We start from the raw sequence: 17,695 nt of genomic DNA on the forward strand, positions 1-17,695 counted from the left end.
AGACTCACTTTAGCTGGAAGTTCTTTATCTTTATTTTCAAAAGTAGGAAAATCATGCTAAATATTTATAAATCACTGGTTAGGCCCCAGCTGGAGCATTGTGTCCAATTCTGGGCACCACACTTTAGGAAGGATGTTAAGGCCTTGGAGAGAGTGCAGAGGGGATTTACTGGAATGGTCCCAGGGATGTGGGACTTCAGTTATGTGGAGAGACTGGAGAAGCTGGGATTGTTCATCTTAGAGCAGAGAGATTAAACAGTATTTTGATAGAGGTGTTCAAAATCAGAAAGGGTTTTGATCGAGTAGATAGAGAGAAGCTGTTCCCAGTGACAGGAGGTTCAGTAACCAGAGGACACAGACTGAAAATAATTGGCAAAAGTACGAGTGGGGGAGAAAATGAGAATTTATTTTTACGCAATGATTTGTTAAGATCTGGAATGCACTGCCTGAAAGGGAGGTGGAAGCGGATTCAATACTGTGCAGCGTCGAGAATCCAGAGTTCCGGAATCCGGAATGTTCCAGAATCTAGACCGATCGGTGGTAGGATTGTCCGGAATCTGTAAAATGTTCTGGAATACGGTTCCGACGAACCTGCCGACCTCGGGCCTCGCTTCGCCGCCTCTTGTGTCACCCTGCTCGCCTCAGTGCCGCTGCCCTTACCTCGGGGCCTCCTCGCCGGCCCGACGTCGACCTCCTTGTCGGGGCCCCGCCCGACAACATCCTCAGAGGGGCTGGCCCGACGATGACCTCACCCGCGGGGCCGGCCCAACGCTGACCTCACCAGTGGGGCCAGCCCGACGATGATCTTACCCGCGGGGCCGGCCCAATGATGACCTCACCAGTGGGGCCGGCCCAACGCTGACCTCACCCGTGGGCCCGGCCCGACGATGACCTCACCCGCGGGGCCGGCCCGCAATGACATCACCAGTGGGGCCGGCCCGACGATGACTTCACCAGTGGGGCCAGCCCGACGATGACCTCACCAGTGGGGCCGGCCCGACGATGACCTCACCAGTGGGGCCGGCCCGACGATGACCTCACCAGTGGGGCCGGCCCGACGATGAGCTCACCAGTGGGGCCGGCCCAACGATGACCTCACCCGCGGAGCCGGACCACGGATGACCTCACCAGTGGGGCCGGACCACGGATGACCTCACCAGTGGGGCCGGCCCAACGATGACCTCACCAGTGGGGCCGGCCCGCGATGAGCTCACCAGTGGGGCCGGCCCAATGATGACCTCACCAGTGGGGCCGGCCCGACACGAACAGCTCCTCGGCAGCTAACCCCGCCCCCCACTTTCTGACATTCTGAGATCCGGAAATGCCCGAATCTGGGCTCGGATGTTTCCAGATTTGTGACGCCCGAAAGCAAACCGCAAGTCCGGAATAGCCCGGAATCAGGAACGGCCTTGGTCCCGAGGGTTCTGGATTTTAGGCGCTGCACGTGTAGTAACTTTCAGAAGGGAATTGGTTCAATACGTGAAAATGAATAATTTGCAGGGCGATAGGGAAGGAGCGGGGAGTGGGACTAATTGGATCACTCAAAGAGCCGGCACAGGCCCGATGGGCCGAATGGCCTCCATCTGAGCTGTGAGATTCTGAGATTCACTGCCTGCTGCCCTCCAGTCGTTGGGATAAAGCAGTTATTCTCACTCACTCTCCCACTCATCATTCTCTGGGTCATTTCCAGTTCAGGGGGATGGGTTTGGGTGAGAGGAATATAAATGCTTGAAACAGACTGTGTTTTGCTGGCAGTGATCGAGCAACTGTCGGAACCGTCAGTGTGGGGAGATCGTTATTGCTGCCACTGGGTTTCCGTTATTGATCACTGCAGAAAAACACCAACAAAATAGCAGCTTTGGGAATCAATCTGCAGGAACACTGGCCGTGGCTGGACAGGGAGTGTGTCGGTGCTGGGTTCAGTTTGTGTCAGAAGTTCGCCCACTTTCTAGGATATCCGCACTCCCACACTCCCCCAATGTTTCACACTCCCCCAATGTTTCACACTCCCCCAATGTTTCACACTCCCCCAATGTTTCACACTCCCCCAATGTTTCACACTCCCCCAATGTTTCACACTCCCCCAATGTTTCACACTCCCCCAATGTTTCACACCCCCCCAATGTTTCCCACTCCCCCAATGTTTCCCACTCCCCCAATGTTTTACATTCCCCCAATGTTTCACACTCCCCAAATGTTTCACCCCCCCAATGTTTCACCCCCCCAATGTTTCACCCCCCCAATGTTTCACACTCCCCCAATGTTTCACACTCCCCCAATGTTTCACCCTCCCAATGTTTCACCCCCCCAATGTTTCACACTACCCCAATGTTTCACCCCCCAAATGTTTCACACTCCCCAAATGTTTCACCCTCCCAATGTTTCACCCCCCCAATGTTTCACACCCCCCCAATGTTTCACACTCCCCCAATGTTTCACCCCCGCAATGTTTCACACTCCCCCAATGTTTCACCCCCCCAATGTTTCACACCCCCCCAATGTTTCACACTCACCCAATGTTTCACACTCCCCCAATGTTTCACCCCCCCAATGTTTCACACTCCCCCAATGTTTCCCACTCCCCCAATGTTTCCCACTCCCCCAATGTTTCACACACCCCTAATGTTTCACTCCGAGGGAGTGCCAAACAAGAGAAGAGTTTCACCGTCACACACTCACTGAAACTGAAATATGGCACCTCCGAAAGTGCAGCAATCCCTTCAGTACTGCCCCTCTGACAATGCAGCGCGCTCTCAGTAGTGCATCTCTGACATTGCAGCCTCCCTCAATACTGCCCTCCGACAGTGCGGCGCTCCCTGATTACTGCCCTCCAACAGTACAGAGCTCCCTCAATACTGCCCTCCGACAGGACAGCGCTCCCTCAGTACTGTCCCTCCGAAAGTGAAGAACTTCCTCAGTACTGCCCCTTCAACAAGGCAGGGTTCCCTCGGTACTGCCCCTCCGACAAGGCAGTGTTCCCTCTGTACTGCACTGGGAGTGTCAGACTGGATTTCTCACTCATGTTTCCGGTGTGGGACTTGAACCCTCGACCTGGGGACCCAGAGGCGAGGGTGTTTATGATAATTACAGTGGGGAAGACCTGTTGTCACCATCCTAAGGTTTGGGAGAACGACCACAGATACTTGGCCACAAAACACTGTAATTGCTCCAATCCCACATTTCAGTTCAGTGAAATTCGAGTCTGATTGTGGCAGAATCCCAGTCCATTCATAATATGGAGCCTGATCAATCAGCCCAGCGCTCCTGGATAAGATCGAACACTCAGTCACTGGGAAACAGGCCTGGAATTAATCTTTAATTGGCGATGCTGACAGAATGTGGTCTGATAATAAAAGCCTGGGGCCATTCACTGGCCACAGAGAGGAAGTTGAGAGTGTTTGAGGAATCGGAGGCTGTTGGTGAACTTACAGATACTTCGTCGCAAGACCCTGAGTGATGGCACTCAATGATCGGCGTCAGAGGGCATCCAGCAGACACCCTGCCTCATTGAAACCCCTGCTGAGTCTTGAATCACGTTTAATCCCATTTTACAGGAGCATCGGCTGATTAAAATAACCCGAGGGTTTTGCTCTCTGAGTGAGGCCTGACTATCAGTGAGACCCAGCTATCTGTGGGCCCAGTATTAGTGAGGACTGACTATCAGTGAGACCCTTCTATCTGTGGGCCCAGTAATTGTGAGGACTGACTATCAGTGAGACCCAGCTATCTGTGGGCCCAATATTAGTGATGAATGACTATCAGTGAGACCCAGCTATCTGTGGGCCCAGTATTGGTGAGGACTGACTATCAGTGAGACCCAGCTATCTGTGGGGCCCGGTATTAGTAGCCCATTAAGGCACAGCAAGTTCCCACAAACAGCAATGTGATGTTCCATTCTCAATATAGAACATGATCAATCAGCCCAGCGCTTCAGTATCAGACTAATGGGGCAACAACTGAGGGATTTGCTCGGCCACTTCAGAGGACAGTGACGAGTCACATATGCCCAGACCGGGTAAGGAGGGCAGGTTTCCTGACCAGATTATCTGTTTTAGTGATGTTGGTTGAGGAATAAATATTGGCCAGGACACCGGTTAGAACTCTCTTGCTCTTCTTCGAATTATGCTATTGCATCTTCTACGTTCTCCGGAGAGGGCAGACGCGGTCGCTGTTTAACGTATCATCCGAAAGTGTAGCCCTCCATCATTACTGCACCACCAAATGTGCAGCTTGCCCTCAATGGCCCATCAATCTTCCCTCAATGACCCATCAATCTTCTCCCAATGATCCATCAATCTTCTCCCAATGACCATCAATCTTCTCTCAATGACCATCAATCTTCTCTCAATGACCATCAATCTTCTGCCAATGACCATCAATCTTCTCTCAATGACCCATCAATCTTCTCTCAATGACCCATCAATCTTCTCCCAATGACCCATCAATCTTCTCTCAATGACCCATCAATCTTCTGCCAATGACCCATCAATCTTCTCTCAATGACCCATCAATCTTCTCTCAATGACCCATCAATCTTCTCTCAATGACCCATCAATGTTCTCTCAATGACCCATCAATGTTCTCTCAATGACCCATCAATCTTCTCTCAATGACCATCAATCTTCCCTCAATGGCCATCAATCTTCTCCCAGTGACCTATCAATCTTCTCTCAGTGACTCATCAAACTGTTCAGCGAGCTAGAAATCAGCCTGGGAAGGAGCTTGGTTTCCACCTGTTGATTCAGGAGTGGGACGGCCCATGAGTAGATCACCTTCATTAATAATTTAAAGCTTCTACCAAGAATAATGACCATGATGATATAATTACATGAATTCGATGAGGGGATAATGTAGTTTATGGATTTCAGTGCGATCTATAAAAAGCTCAGGGTAACAGATTCTGCCCCTGAAGACATTATTGTATAAATTAGTCAACTTAACCCTCAGTGAATTCAGATCGTTACTTGAATTTAATGAAGCTGTTCAGTTTCAGCGCTGGGATTTTCTCTAACAAGGTTTAAATGTTATTTTTTTTAATTTGTGAAAATCTTTGATTCTCATTCAACATAAATATTCTTGGATTTTGCTCATAACAGTCGCTGTTCTCTGTAATCTCAAATTCCCGTGTTTCCCAATCGCAGATGAACGGGAATTTGGGATTACAGAGAACAGGTTTACTGATCAATGGCCCATCAGACAGAGACAAAGAGCTCATGGGAGTTGGTTCCATTTCTTTCATTCATTCGGGGGATGTGGTCATCGGTGGCATGGCTGGCATTTATTGCCCATCCCCAGTTGCCCTGAGAAGGTGGGGGTGGGCCGGCTTCTTGATCCGCTGGGAGCGGGTTTGATACAAACTGAGTGTCTCGCTCGGCCACTTCAGAGGGTCATTAATAGTCAACCACGTTGGTGTGGGACTAGAGTCACATATAGGTCAGAGGACGCGAAAAATAAAATAAGAGGGCCAAAGAGAGGGTCTGAGAATAGAATGGTAGCCAACATAAACAGTTATACAAAAGTCTCTATAGGCATATAAATAGTAAATGGGTAGTAAGAGGAGGGGTGGGGCCAATTCGGGACCAAAAAGGTGACCTATGCATGGAGGCAGAGAGTATGTATGGCTGAGGTACTAATTGAGTACTTTGCATCTGTCTTCTCCAAGGAAGAGGATGCTGCCATAGACGGAGTGAAGGAGGAGGTAGAGGAGATACTGGATGGGCTAGAAATTGATAAAGAAGAGGTACTTGAACAGCTGATTGTACTTAAAGTAGATAAATCACCAGGATAAGATGGGATGCATCCTAGGATGCTGAGGGAATTTAAGGCCGAGATCGTGGAGCTACTGACCATAGTATTCCAATCCTCTATAGATGCCGGGGTGGTGCCAGAGGACTGGAGAATTGTAAATGTTACATCATTGTTCAAAAAACTAGTGTAAAGATAAACCCAGCAACTATAGACTGGTCAGTTTAACCTCGGTAGTGGGGAAGCTTATAGAAACAGTGATCAGGGACAAAATTAATAGTCACTTGGACAAGTGTGGATTAGTAAAGGAAAGGCAGCACAGATTTGTTAAATGCAAATCGTGTTTAACCAACTTGTGGAGTTTTTTGATGAGGTAACAGAGAGGGTTGATAAGGGCAATGCGGTTGAGGTGGTGTACATGGACTTCCAAAAGGTGTTTGATAAATTGCCACATCATAGGTTTACCAGTGAAGTTAAAGCCCATGGAATAAAAGGGACAGTTGCAGCATGGATACGGAATGGGCTCAGTGACAGGAAACAGAGAGTCGTGGTGAAAGGTTGTTTTTCGGACTGGAGGAAGGTACACAGTGGTGTTCCCCAGGGGTCGGTACTCGGACCACTGCTTTTCTTGATATATATTAATGACTTGGACGTTGGTGTACAGGGCACAATTTCAAAACTTGCAGATGACACAAAACTTGGAAGTATAGTGAACAGTGAGGGGGAGAGTGATAGATTTGAGGAAGACATAGCCAGACTGGTAAAATGGGTGGACACGTAGCAGGTGAAATTTAACGCAGAAACTCATGAAGTTTAGGTACAATCCAAAAGGGAGTGCAGGAACAGAGAGACCTGGGTGTATGTGTGCATAAATCATTGAAGATGGCTGGGCAGTTTGAGAAAGCAGTTAAAAAGGCTTGTGGGATCCTGGGCTGCATAAATAGAGGTATCGTGTACAAAAGTGTGGAAATTACGATGACCCTGTATAAAACACTGGTTCGGCCCCAACTGGAGACTGTGTCCAATTCTGGGCACCACACTTTAGGAAGGATGTGAAGGCCTTCGAGAGGGTGTAGAGAAGATTCCTGAGAATGATTCCAGGAATGAGGGACTTCAGTTACGTGGGTCGATGGAGAAGCTGGGGTTGTTCTCCTATGAGCAGAGAAGATTGAGAGGAGATTTGATGGAGGTGTACAAAACCATGAGGGGTCTGGACAGAGTACATAGAGAGAAACTGTTCCCATTGACAGAAGGGTCGAGAACAAGAGGACACATATTTAAGGTGATTGGCAAAAGAATCAAAGGCCATCAATGTTTTTTTTTATTACACAGCGAGTGGTTGGGTTCTGGAATGCATTGTCTGAAAGGGTGGTGGAGACAGACTCAATCTTATCTTTCAAAAGGGAGTTGTGAGTGTATCTGAAGGGAACAATAATTGCAGGGCTACGGGGAAAGGGCGGGGGAGGGGAACTAGCTGAGAGCCAGAATGCACTGAATGGGCCGAATGGCCTTCTGTGCTGTAACCATTCTATGATTCTCTGATTCTGTGATAGGCCCAGACCGGGTAAGGACGGCAAGTTTCCTTCCCTAAAGGACATTAATGAACCAGTTGGGTTTTTCCACAATCCCACAGCTTCATGGTCAACTTTTCTGATCCCAGATTTTTATTGAGTCCATATTCCAGGCTGACACTCCCAGTGCAATACTGAGTCAGAGACAGGCCATTCAGTGGAGAAGTTAGGAAACACTGCTTCATGCAAAGGGTGGTAGAAGTTGTGGAACTCTCCCACAAAAAGCGGTAGTTGCTCGCTCAATTAATAATGTTCAATCTGAGTCAATAGATTTTTGCTATACCAGAGTATTAAGGGATATGGAGCCAAGGCAGGTAAATTGGGTTAGGATACAGATCAGCCATGATCTCATTGAAAACCAGAGCAGGCTCGAGGGGCTGAATGGCTTCCTACTGTTCCTGTGTTCCTATGACAGAACACTGCACTGTCAGAGATACCGTCTTTCAGTTGAGATGTGAAACCGAGATCCCGTCTGACCTCCCAGGTAAATGTAAAAGATCCCATGGGACTATTTGGGAGAAGAGAATGGAGGTTCTCCCTGGTGTCCTGGGCCAATATTTATCTCCAAACCAATATCAGTAAAACAGATTATCTGGTCACTATCACATTGCTGTTTGTGGGAGTTTGCTGTGCACAATTTGCAACTGCATTTCCTACATTACAACAGTGGCTGCAGTCCAGAAATACGTCATTGGCTGTGAAGCACTTTGGGACGTCCTGAGGTGGTGAAAGGCGCTATAGAAATGCAAGGTATTTTTTTCTCAGCTGAACATGTTGGTCATTTCTCCCAAACTCTCCCTGTTGTGATTTCAGGCTCTGAGTCCTGAGCAGGGCCAGAAATTGGCGATTGGAAGCTCTAGTGAAAGGTTTGAGAGAAATCCTCAGAGAGTGCAGTGCTGATCTGAAGGTCAAACATTCCCGGCATTGCACACACTTTATTCATTATTTATATCTGGGCCTGACGTCGCCTGTTTAAATGTTAATAAAGTGAAATTGTTTCCACTTGACTTTCCAATCATTTCACTTTGCTCATCCTTGGACTGATTGTTTAGTAATTTGCAGAGTGGGACATTTCCTACTGCCCCAGTACTCGGGACGGACCCAACATTTCCAAATGTCTCTCTCGCTGCTCCACAGATTCTCACTCCGCTAATTTCCCTCCTGTTCCCACGGCACTTTGCTTGTTTCATCCTGGAGCTTTGATTTGGTTGGATCTGATCGCAGTATTGCTCACACTGAACATCCTGGGTCTTGTGTGTGTTCCAAGGTCTGGGCTGTTGTGACTTTCACACTCGCTGTTTTTAGCATTCTAAAGGGACTGGATAATGTCGACCGTGACCAGCTGTCTCACCTTGTCCAGAACAGTAGACCCAGAGGACACAGACTGCGCTTGAAGGGCAAATTCAAAACTAATCTGGGGAAATAATATTTCAGTGAGTGTGGTCAGTCTATGGAACAGGCTCCCTAGGGAGACAGTGGGAGCAGTTAGTATTTTTTTTTTTTGAAATTCGTAGCCAATCGTTCCAATTCTTTGTCAAATCACAAACGCCAGAGGTCACCTTGCACATGCCAAGGATCACTCTGCGCCAATGCTCTTAGCCAAAAGGCCTAGAGCCACTGCACCGTTCCTGGAAGTACTGCAATACCAGTTCGTGCCATGGAGGTGGATGGGTCAGGTCCCCCACACACCTCCGTGGAGGTGGATGGGTCAAGCCACCCCACCCACCTCCTGTTTCCAAAAAAGCAAGCATATACCTTCCTGATCCAGGGAGAACCACCCGGAGGTCATGGTGGCTACTCCCCTGTCAGGTCAGTTACGCATGATCTTAGCCAAAAGGCCGAGAAGCGATGGGAGCAGTTAGTATTGATTCATTCAAAGGCAAATGAGATAGACTTCCCCCAGAAAATCACATTGTGTGCTCCAGTATCTGAGTAATTTGGGACGTGCTTTGTGGTGGGTGTAGCGAGCTCGGGGGGGAACAGGTGACTTTGGGCCTATGGTTCCCAAAGCTCTCCACCCCGGGGTTTTCCTTCACCTCATGTCTGGGTCAGTTGTAGACTCATTGATCGAGGTCCATCGCTGTGATTGGTCAATAACTCCATTATCATTGGATCATGTGACTACCAGGATGGTAGACGGTGAACTCGATGGACCCTGGGTCTGTTTAACAATTCCTATTTTCCTGAATCTGGGCCTGAAATTGGTCCCCCCACAATGTAAATTTTTAGCGAGAGACCCATTTCTCCCGGAGGTTCTGTTGTGAACGGCTCAGTTAGACTTGACCTGTGATCAGCGGCACCTGCCTGGCCTCCTGCTCATCCCACTACTTTCATCACCCGCCATTGGCGGCCGTGCTTTCAGCTGCCTGGGCCCTCAGCTCTGGAGTTTCCCCCCGAAACCGCTCTTCCTCTCCGCCTCTCTTTCCATCTTTAAGATGCTCCGTGAAACCTAATTCCTGGGCCAAGCCTTTGGTCACCTGTCCTAATACCGCCTTATGTGGCTCGATGTCAGATTGTGTCAGATTTACGCTCCTGTGAAGCACCTTGGGACATTTTACTCTGTTAAAGGTGCTATATAATTGCAAGTTGTTGTTGTGGTTGTTGTTGATCACAGTTTTATTGTTGAAAGCCCAGCTCTGGTTCACTAAAGAGTGGCCAGCGTCTGCGGGGAATCAGTGAGGAAGGACCTTGTGATGGGGGGGAGAGGGGCAGACACGGAGATGGTGATAGCGGGGAGAGGGGCAGGGAGCAGGGTGATGGAGGGAGAGGGGTGGGGAGCTGGGTGATGGGGGAGAGGGGCAGGGAGCTGGGTGATGGGGGGAGAGGGGTGGGGAGCTGGGTGATGGGGGAGAGGGGCGGGGAGCTGGGTGATGGGGGGAGAGGGGTGGGGAGCTGGGTGATGGGGGGAGAGGGGTGGGGAGCTGGGTGATGGGGGAGAGGTGCGGGGAGCTAGGTGATGGGGGGAGAGGGGTGGGGAGCTGGGTGATGGGGGGAGAGGGGTGGGGAGCTGGGTGATGGGAGGAACGGGACAGGGAGCTGGATGATGGGGGGAGAGGAGCGGATAGCTGAGTGATGGGGGGAGGGGTGCGGAGCTGGGTGATGGAGGAGAGGGGCGGGGAGCTGGGTGATGGGGGGTGAGGGGTGGGGAGCTGGGTGATGGGGGGTGAGGGGTGGGGAGCTGGGTGATGGGGGGTGAGGAGTGGGGAGCTGGGTGATGGGGGTGAGGGGTGGGGAGCTGGGTGATGGGGGAAGAGGGGCAGGGAGCTGGGTGATGGGGGGAGAGGGGCGGGGAGCTGGGTGATGGGGGGGAAAAGGGTGGGGAGCAGGGTGATGGGGTTGAGGGGTGGGGAGCTGGGTGATGGGGGAAGAAGGGCAGGGAGCTGGGTGATGGGGGGAGAGGGGTGGGGTGCTGGGTGATCTCAGGGTGCCCTGGTGTTGGGCGCGAGACAGACACGGAGATCAGTGACACCCCCAGACAGTCTGGGACTGTGCTGTCACTGCAGCTAATGGAGGTTCCAATTAGAGCTGAGATCTGTGCAGAGTAATAACCGTTCAGTGAGGTCAAAGACAAGACAGACAGAAACATTACACAGAGTGTCAAACACTGATAACATCTCACAAATCAACTCGCGCTCTGAATGGTAAAATAAATCCTGTTTTATTCCCACTGAATCTACAGAAACGAAAGAACATTAATTTCTTTTGCGCCTTCCAAGACCTCAGGATGTCCCAAAATGCTTCACAGCCAAGAAGACCCTGTCAGTGATGCCCACATCCCGAGAATGAATCAATAACCATCATCATTATAGGCCGTCCCTCGAAATCAAGGAAGATTTGCTTCCACTCTAAAAGTGAGATCTTCGGTGACTGTACAGTCACTGTCTCTGTCACAGGTGGGACAGACAGTGGTTGGAGGAAAGGGTGGCTGGGGAGTCTGGTTTGCAGCACGTTCCTTCCGCTGCCTGCGTTTGATTTCTGCATGCTGTCAGCGACGAGACTCGAGGTGCTCAGCGCCTCCCGTATGCTCTTCCTCCACTTAGGGCCGTCTTTGGACAGGGACTCCCAGGTGTCAGTGGGGATGTTGCATTTTATCGAGGTGGCTTTGAGGGTGTCATTGAAATGTTTCCTCTGCCCACTTGGGGCTCACTTACTGTGTAGGAGTTCTGAGTAGAGCGCTTGCTTTGGGAGGCTTGTTTCAGGCATGCAAGCAATGTGGCCCACCCAACGGAGCTGGTCGAGTGTGGTCAGTGCTTCGATGCTGGGGATGTTGGCCTGGTCGAGGACACTAATCTTGGTGCATCTGTCCTCCCAGTGCGTAGTGGATGGAATCCGCACTGTGAATCACTGAAACAAAAAGAATCAATAACACAGCCCGGGTCGGGTACTTTATATCGTTATGGTCACTGCTTCCTGAAACTATTGGAAACCATGGCGATAAACTGTGAAGAGCTGTGGGATTCAGTTCTGTGGAGAGATTGTTCTCCTTAGAGCAAAGAAGGCGAAGGGGAGGTTTTTTTCACAGAGAGAGTTGTTGTGATCTTTTCCGGCAGTGGAAGCAGATTCAACAGTAACTTTCAAAAGTGATCTGGATAAATACTTGAAAAGGAAAAGTTTGCAGGTCTGTGGGGAAAGAGTAGGGAGTGTGACTAATTGGATCGCTCTTTCAAAGAGCCGGCACAGGCACGATGGGCCGAATGGCCTCCTTCTGTGCTGTCTGATTCTATGACTCCATGAGATATAGGGAGGGCCCAGTGATCAGGATGGAGGCAGTAAATGGTTTGATATTGTTTCCATATCCAGCTGCAATCAGGGCAGGTCGGAAACTGTCCCAAGAGTTCGTAGTTCAAATGGCACGGGCAGGATGACAGGCTTCACATTTCCAAAATGCAAATCCCGTCACATTGGGTTGCCGAGCCTCCCAGGAATTAGTGGGCCGCGTACTATCGAAGAGTGAAAAGAGCAGGAAGAATATTTCCCTTCCTTCATTACCTGCCCAGCAGACAGAAACATCAATATCAGGTCATCAGTGTTCCAACCTCACTCTGACAGCAGCTCCCTGGTGACTCACACCCCGTTACTGATGGGCTTACACTTTACTCCCAACAACACACAGATGTCAAGAAGATTTTCTTCCACTCCTCTCACCCGCCTGCCTCGATCAGCAAGCAATTCACAAACTCAGCTCAGCGACTCATCCCGAATCACCCGGCTTGATGAAAACTCCAAACCCGACCCTTCATAAACACATCATTCATTGTGTGAATCATTCACTCACACATACTCATCCCTGAGAGTGGGCACCATAAACCACATCGCACTCTATATTATAGGCTGTGTCTAGTTTCAGTGCATTGTGTGTCAGCTGTGGCTCAGTGGGCAGCACTCTCTCCTCTGAGTCAGAAGGTTGAGAGTTCAAGAGCCACTCCAGAGACTTGACACAACATCCAGGCTGACACTCTCAACGCAATAGTGAGGGAGTGCTGCACTGTTGGAGGGGCAGTGCTGAGAGAGTGCTACACGTCGGAGGGGCAGTACTAATGGAGTGCTGCACTGTCGGAGGGACAGTACTGAGGGAGTGCTGCACTGTCGGAGGGGCAGTACTGAGAGAGTGCTACACTGTCGGAATGGCAGTACTGACTGAGTGTTGCACTGTCGAAGGGGCAGTACTGAGGGAGCGCTACAGCATTGCACCAGTAAGAACTGGAGTATGGTGATGTTATACATCAAAGGATGGGTTCCTTGAGCAGTACGTAACGGAACCAACCAGGGGGCAGGCTATCTTAGATCTGGTCCTGTGTAATGAGACAATTCCTGAGTAATGGATCCCCTCGGAATGAGTGATCATAACATGATTGAATTTCAAATTCAGATGGAGGGTGAGAAAGTTGGATCTCTTACCAGCGTATTAAGCTTAAATAAAGGAGACTATGAAGGTATGAGGGCAGAGTTGGGTGAAGTGGACTGGGAAAATAGACTAAAGTGCAGCACGGTTGATGAACAGTGGTATACATTTAAGGAGATATTTCACAACTCTCAAGAAAAATATATTCCAGTGAGGAGGAAAGAGTGTGAGAAAAGAAAGCTATCCGTGGCTAACTAAAGAAATAAAGGATGGTATCCAATTAAAAACAAGGGCATACAAAGTGGCCAAAACTAGTGGGAGGACAGAAGACTGGAAGCTTTTAAAAGCCAGCAAAGAACGACTAAAAAAATGATTAAGAAAGGGAAGATAGACTATGAAAGTAAACTAGCCCAAATTATACAAACAGATAGTAAGAGTTTCTATAGGTATATAAAAAGAAAAAGAGTGGTAAAGTAAATGTTGATCCCTTAGAGGACGAGACCGGGGAATTAGTAATGGGGAACATGGAGATGGCAGAAATTCTGAACAATATTTTGTATCAGTCTTTACGGTAGAGGACACTAACAATATTCCGACAGTGGATAGTCTTGGGGCTATGCGGCGGAGGAACTTATCACAATCACTAAGGAGGTGCTGCTCAGTAAGATAATGGGACGAAAGGCAGATAAATCCCCTGGACCTGATGACTTGCATCCTAGGGTCTTAAGAGAAGTATCGGCAGGGATTGTGGATGCATTGGTTGTAATTTACCAAAATTCCCTGGATTCTAGGGCAGTCCCAGCAGATTGGAAAATTGCAAATGTATTGCCCCTATTTAAAAAAGGAGGCAGACAAAAAGCCGGGAACTATAAACCAGTTAGCCTAACATCTGTGGTTGGGAATATATTGGAGTCCATTATTAAGGAAGCAGTAACAGGACATTTGGAAAAGCAAAATTCGGTCAGCCAGAGTCAGCATGGATTTAAGAAGGGGAAGTCATATTTGACAAACTTGCTGGAATTCTTTGAGGATGTAATGAACAGGGTGGATAAAGGGGAACCAATGGATGTGGTTTATTTGGACTTGCAGAAGGCAATTGACAAGGTGCCACATAAAAGGTTATTGCACAAGATAAAAGTTCTCAGGGTTGGGGGTAATAAATTAGCATGGATAGAGGTTTGGTTAACTAACAGAGAACAGAGAGTCGGGATAAATGGTTCATTCATTACGGTCATGTTGAACCTGGGGTTATGGGATGTCCATGCACTGGGTGTGAATAGTCTGGGCCCAGTCAAGTTTGATACAGAAGCTGATTCTCCAGTAATTTCTTGTTGCGGTCACACTGTTTAGCTCAGATTGTGATGCCAGTGACATCCTTATAATCTCCCTGATTGGAGCCTGTCCCACTAATTATCCCTCAAGTGCCCAGAGGAACAGAAGGAGCTCACAATCTGCCAACACTCTTATTCCCCGCTCGATGTATAATTAGACCCGTGGCCTCTGTTGAACCAGCAGAGATTTTCTCCAGTGAGATGTCTGATTTCCAGCCATTGCCCTGAAGTGAAGACTTGATTTGATTTGAGATTGTTCTGCATTTCATCGGTTTCTGAGCTTCACAGAGAATGGGTTATGGGGAGTTTGTCTGCTATGCACAGTGTGTGTTGACTCAGCTCCAATCTAGTGAGGTCAGTGTTGCTTTAATGAGTCTGGTAATTAAATATTCTCCTCCCAGTTACAAGGAATTAATTCCACTCAAATTAGAATAAAACATTTGCAATTTTACAGCGCCTTTCACTCCCTCAGGACATCCCAAAGTACATTACAGAAAATGAAGTACAATTGAAGTGTTGTCTTTAGTACAATGTAGACACATGGCAGCCAATTTGAGCACAAGATCAGACAAACAGCAATATGATAATTGCCAGAAAACATGGCTTATCACTGCTGCTTGAGGGATAAATATTTACCAGGAGAGCAATCCCGCTCTTCCTTGAAACAGTGCCATGGGATTTTTTTATGTTCAACTGAGAAGAAACCTCGGTTCAATCAGAGAAACATTGAATCATAGAAATTTACAACACAGAAGGAGGCCATTTCAGGCCATCGTGTCCGCGCCGGCCGACAAAGAGCTATCCAGCTTAATCTCACTTCCAGCTCTTGATCCGTAACCCTGTGGATTATGTCAGTTCAAGTGCACATCCAAGCATTTCTTAAATGTGGTGAGGGTTTCTGCCTCTACCACCCTTTCAGTCAGTGAGTTCCAAACCCCCACCACCCTCTGGGTGAAGGCATTTCCCCTCAGATCTCCTCTAAACCTCCTACCAATTACTTTAAATCTATGCTGCCTGGTTGTTGACCCCTCTGCTAAGGGAAATAGATCCTTCCTATCCACTCTACCTAGGCCCCTCATAATTGTATACACCTCAATAAGGTCTCCCCTCAGCCTCATCTGTTCCAAACAAAGCAAACCCAGCCTATCCAATATTTCCTTATAACTAAAATTCTCCAGTATATCCTTGTAAATATCCCTTGTACCTTTCCTGTAATGTGGTGACCACAACTGCACACAATACTCTAGTTGTGGCCTAACTACTCCCAACTGTCTAAATCATTGATATATACCACAAAAGGCAAGGGACCTAGTACTGATCCCACTGGAAAGATTCTTCCAGTTAGAAAAACTCCCACCAACCATTACCCTTTGCTTCCTGCCTCTGAGCCAATTTTGGATACAACTTGCCACTTTACTCTGGCTCCTATGGGCTTTTACTTTCATGACCAGTCTGCCATGTGGGACCATATCAAAAACTTTGCTAAAATCCATATACATGCATCAAATCCAGTATCATCAGCAACGCTCCTTGTTACCTCCTCAAAAAATTAAATTAAGTTCATCAGACACCACCTTCACTTAACAAATCCGTGCTGACTGTCTTTGATTAATCTGTGTCTTTCTAAATGAAGATTTATCCTGTTCCTCAGAATTTTTTCCAATAATTTTCCCACCACCAAGGTTAGGCTGACTGGTCTGTACTTACTCGGTCTATCCCATTCTCCCCTTTTAAACAAAGGTACAACATTAGTAGTCCTTCGGCACCACATCTGTAGCCAGAGTGGATTTGAAAATGATGGTCAGAGCCTCTGCTATTTCACCTTTTGCTTCTCTTAACAGCCTGGGTACATTTCATCTGGGCCTGGGGAGTTAGCCACTTTCAAAGCTGCTATGTCCCTTAATACTTCCTCCCTCACTATGTTTATTTTGTCTAATATTTCACACTCCTCCTCCCTTATTGCAACGTATGCATTGCCCTTCTCTTTCGTGAAAACAGACACAAAGTATTCATATGAACCATACCGCCTCCAGGCCTGACTCTTTCTCTAGTTATCCTCTTGCTCTTAATGTATTTTTAAAACATCTTTGGGTTTTCCTTGATTTAACTTGCCAAAGTATTTCCATGCTTTATCTTTGCTTTCCTAAGTTCCTTTTTAATTGCACCCCTGCACTTTCTATACTCCTCCAGAATTTCTGCAGTATTGAGCCCTCGGTAAATGTCATAAGTCTCCCTTTTTATTTTTATCCTATCCTGTATATTACTTGACATGCAGGCCGCTCTAGATTTGTTAGTCCCATCATTTTTCTTTAAGGGAACATACTTGCTCTGAACCTTCAGGATCTTCTCCTTGAAAGCCTCCCACTGCCCTGAAAGTGATTTATCTCCAAGTAGCCATTTATAGTCCACTTTGGCTAAATTCCATCTCCGCTTAGCAAAATTGGCTTTTCCCCAATTGACAACTTTTATTCATGGTCTATCTTTTTCCATTTCCATAACCACCTTAAATCTAACTGAGTTATGATCACTAGCACCAAAATGCTCTCCCACTGATAACCCTTCCACCTGTCCAGCTTCATTCCCTAAAACTAAGTCCAGAACCGCCCCCTCCCTTGTTGCTCTTGTTAAATACTGGCTAAAAAAGTTCTCCTGAATGCATTTTAGGAATTCTGCACCCTCTATACCATTTAGACTAATTTTATCCCAGTAAATATTAGGGTAGTTGAAATCCCCTACTATTACTGCCCTATAGTTTTTGCATTTCTCAGAAATTTGCCGAGATATTGTGTACAGTTTTGGTCTCCTAATCTGAGGAAAGACATTCTTGTTATTGAGCGAGTGCAGCGAAGGTTCACCAGACTGATTCCTGGGATGGTAGGATTGACATATGAAGATAGATTGGATCGACTAAGCTTATATTCATTGGAATTTAGAAGAATGAGAGGGGATCTCACAGAAACTTATGAAATTCTGATGGGATTGAACAGGTTAGATGCAGGAAGAATGTCCCCGATGTTGAGGAAGCCCAGAACCAGGGGTCACAGTCTAGGAGTAAGCCAGTTAAGACCGAGATGAGGAGAAACTTCTTCATTCAGAGAATTGTGAACCTGTGGAAGTCTCTACCGCAGAAAGTTGTTGAGGCCAGTTCGTTAGATATATTCAAAAGGGAATTAGATGTGACCTTTATGGCTAAATGGATCAAAAGGT

The 17,695-nt window shown here is 47.8% G+C and overlaps 1 pseudogene; it reads right to left on the reverse strand.

Annotated features, from left to right (window-relative positions):
* Positions 1 to 8,927: 8,927 nt before the first annotated feature.
* LOC139267608 (U2 spliceosomal RNA) lies at positions 8,928 to 9,165 on the reverse strand (annotated as a pseudogene).
* Positions 9,166 to 17,695: the final 8,530 nt, after the last annotated feature.

This window comes from Pristiophorus japonicus, chromosome 7 (genome assembly GCF_044704955.1).
Source record: "Pristiophorus japonicus isolate sPriJap1 chromosome 7, sPriJap1.hap1, whole genome shotgun sequence".
In the NCBI taxonomy this organism is placed as follows: Eukaryota; Metazoa; Chordata; class Chondrichthyes; family Pristiophoridae; genus Pristiophorus; species Pristiophorus japonicus.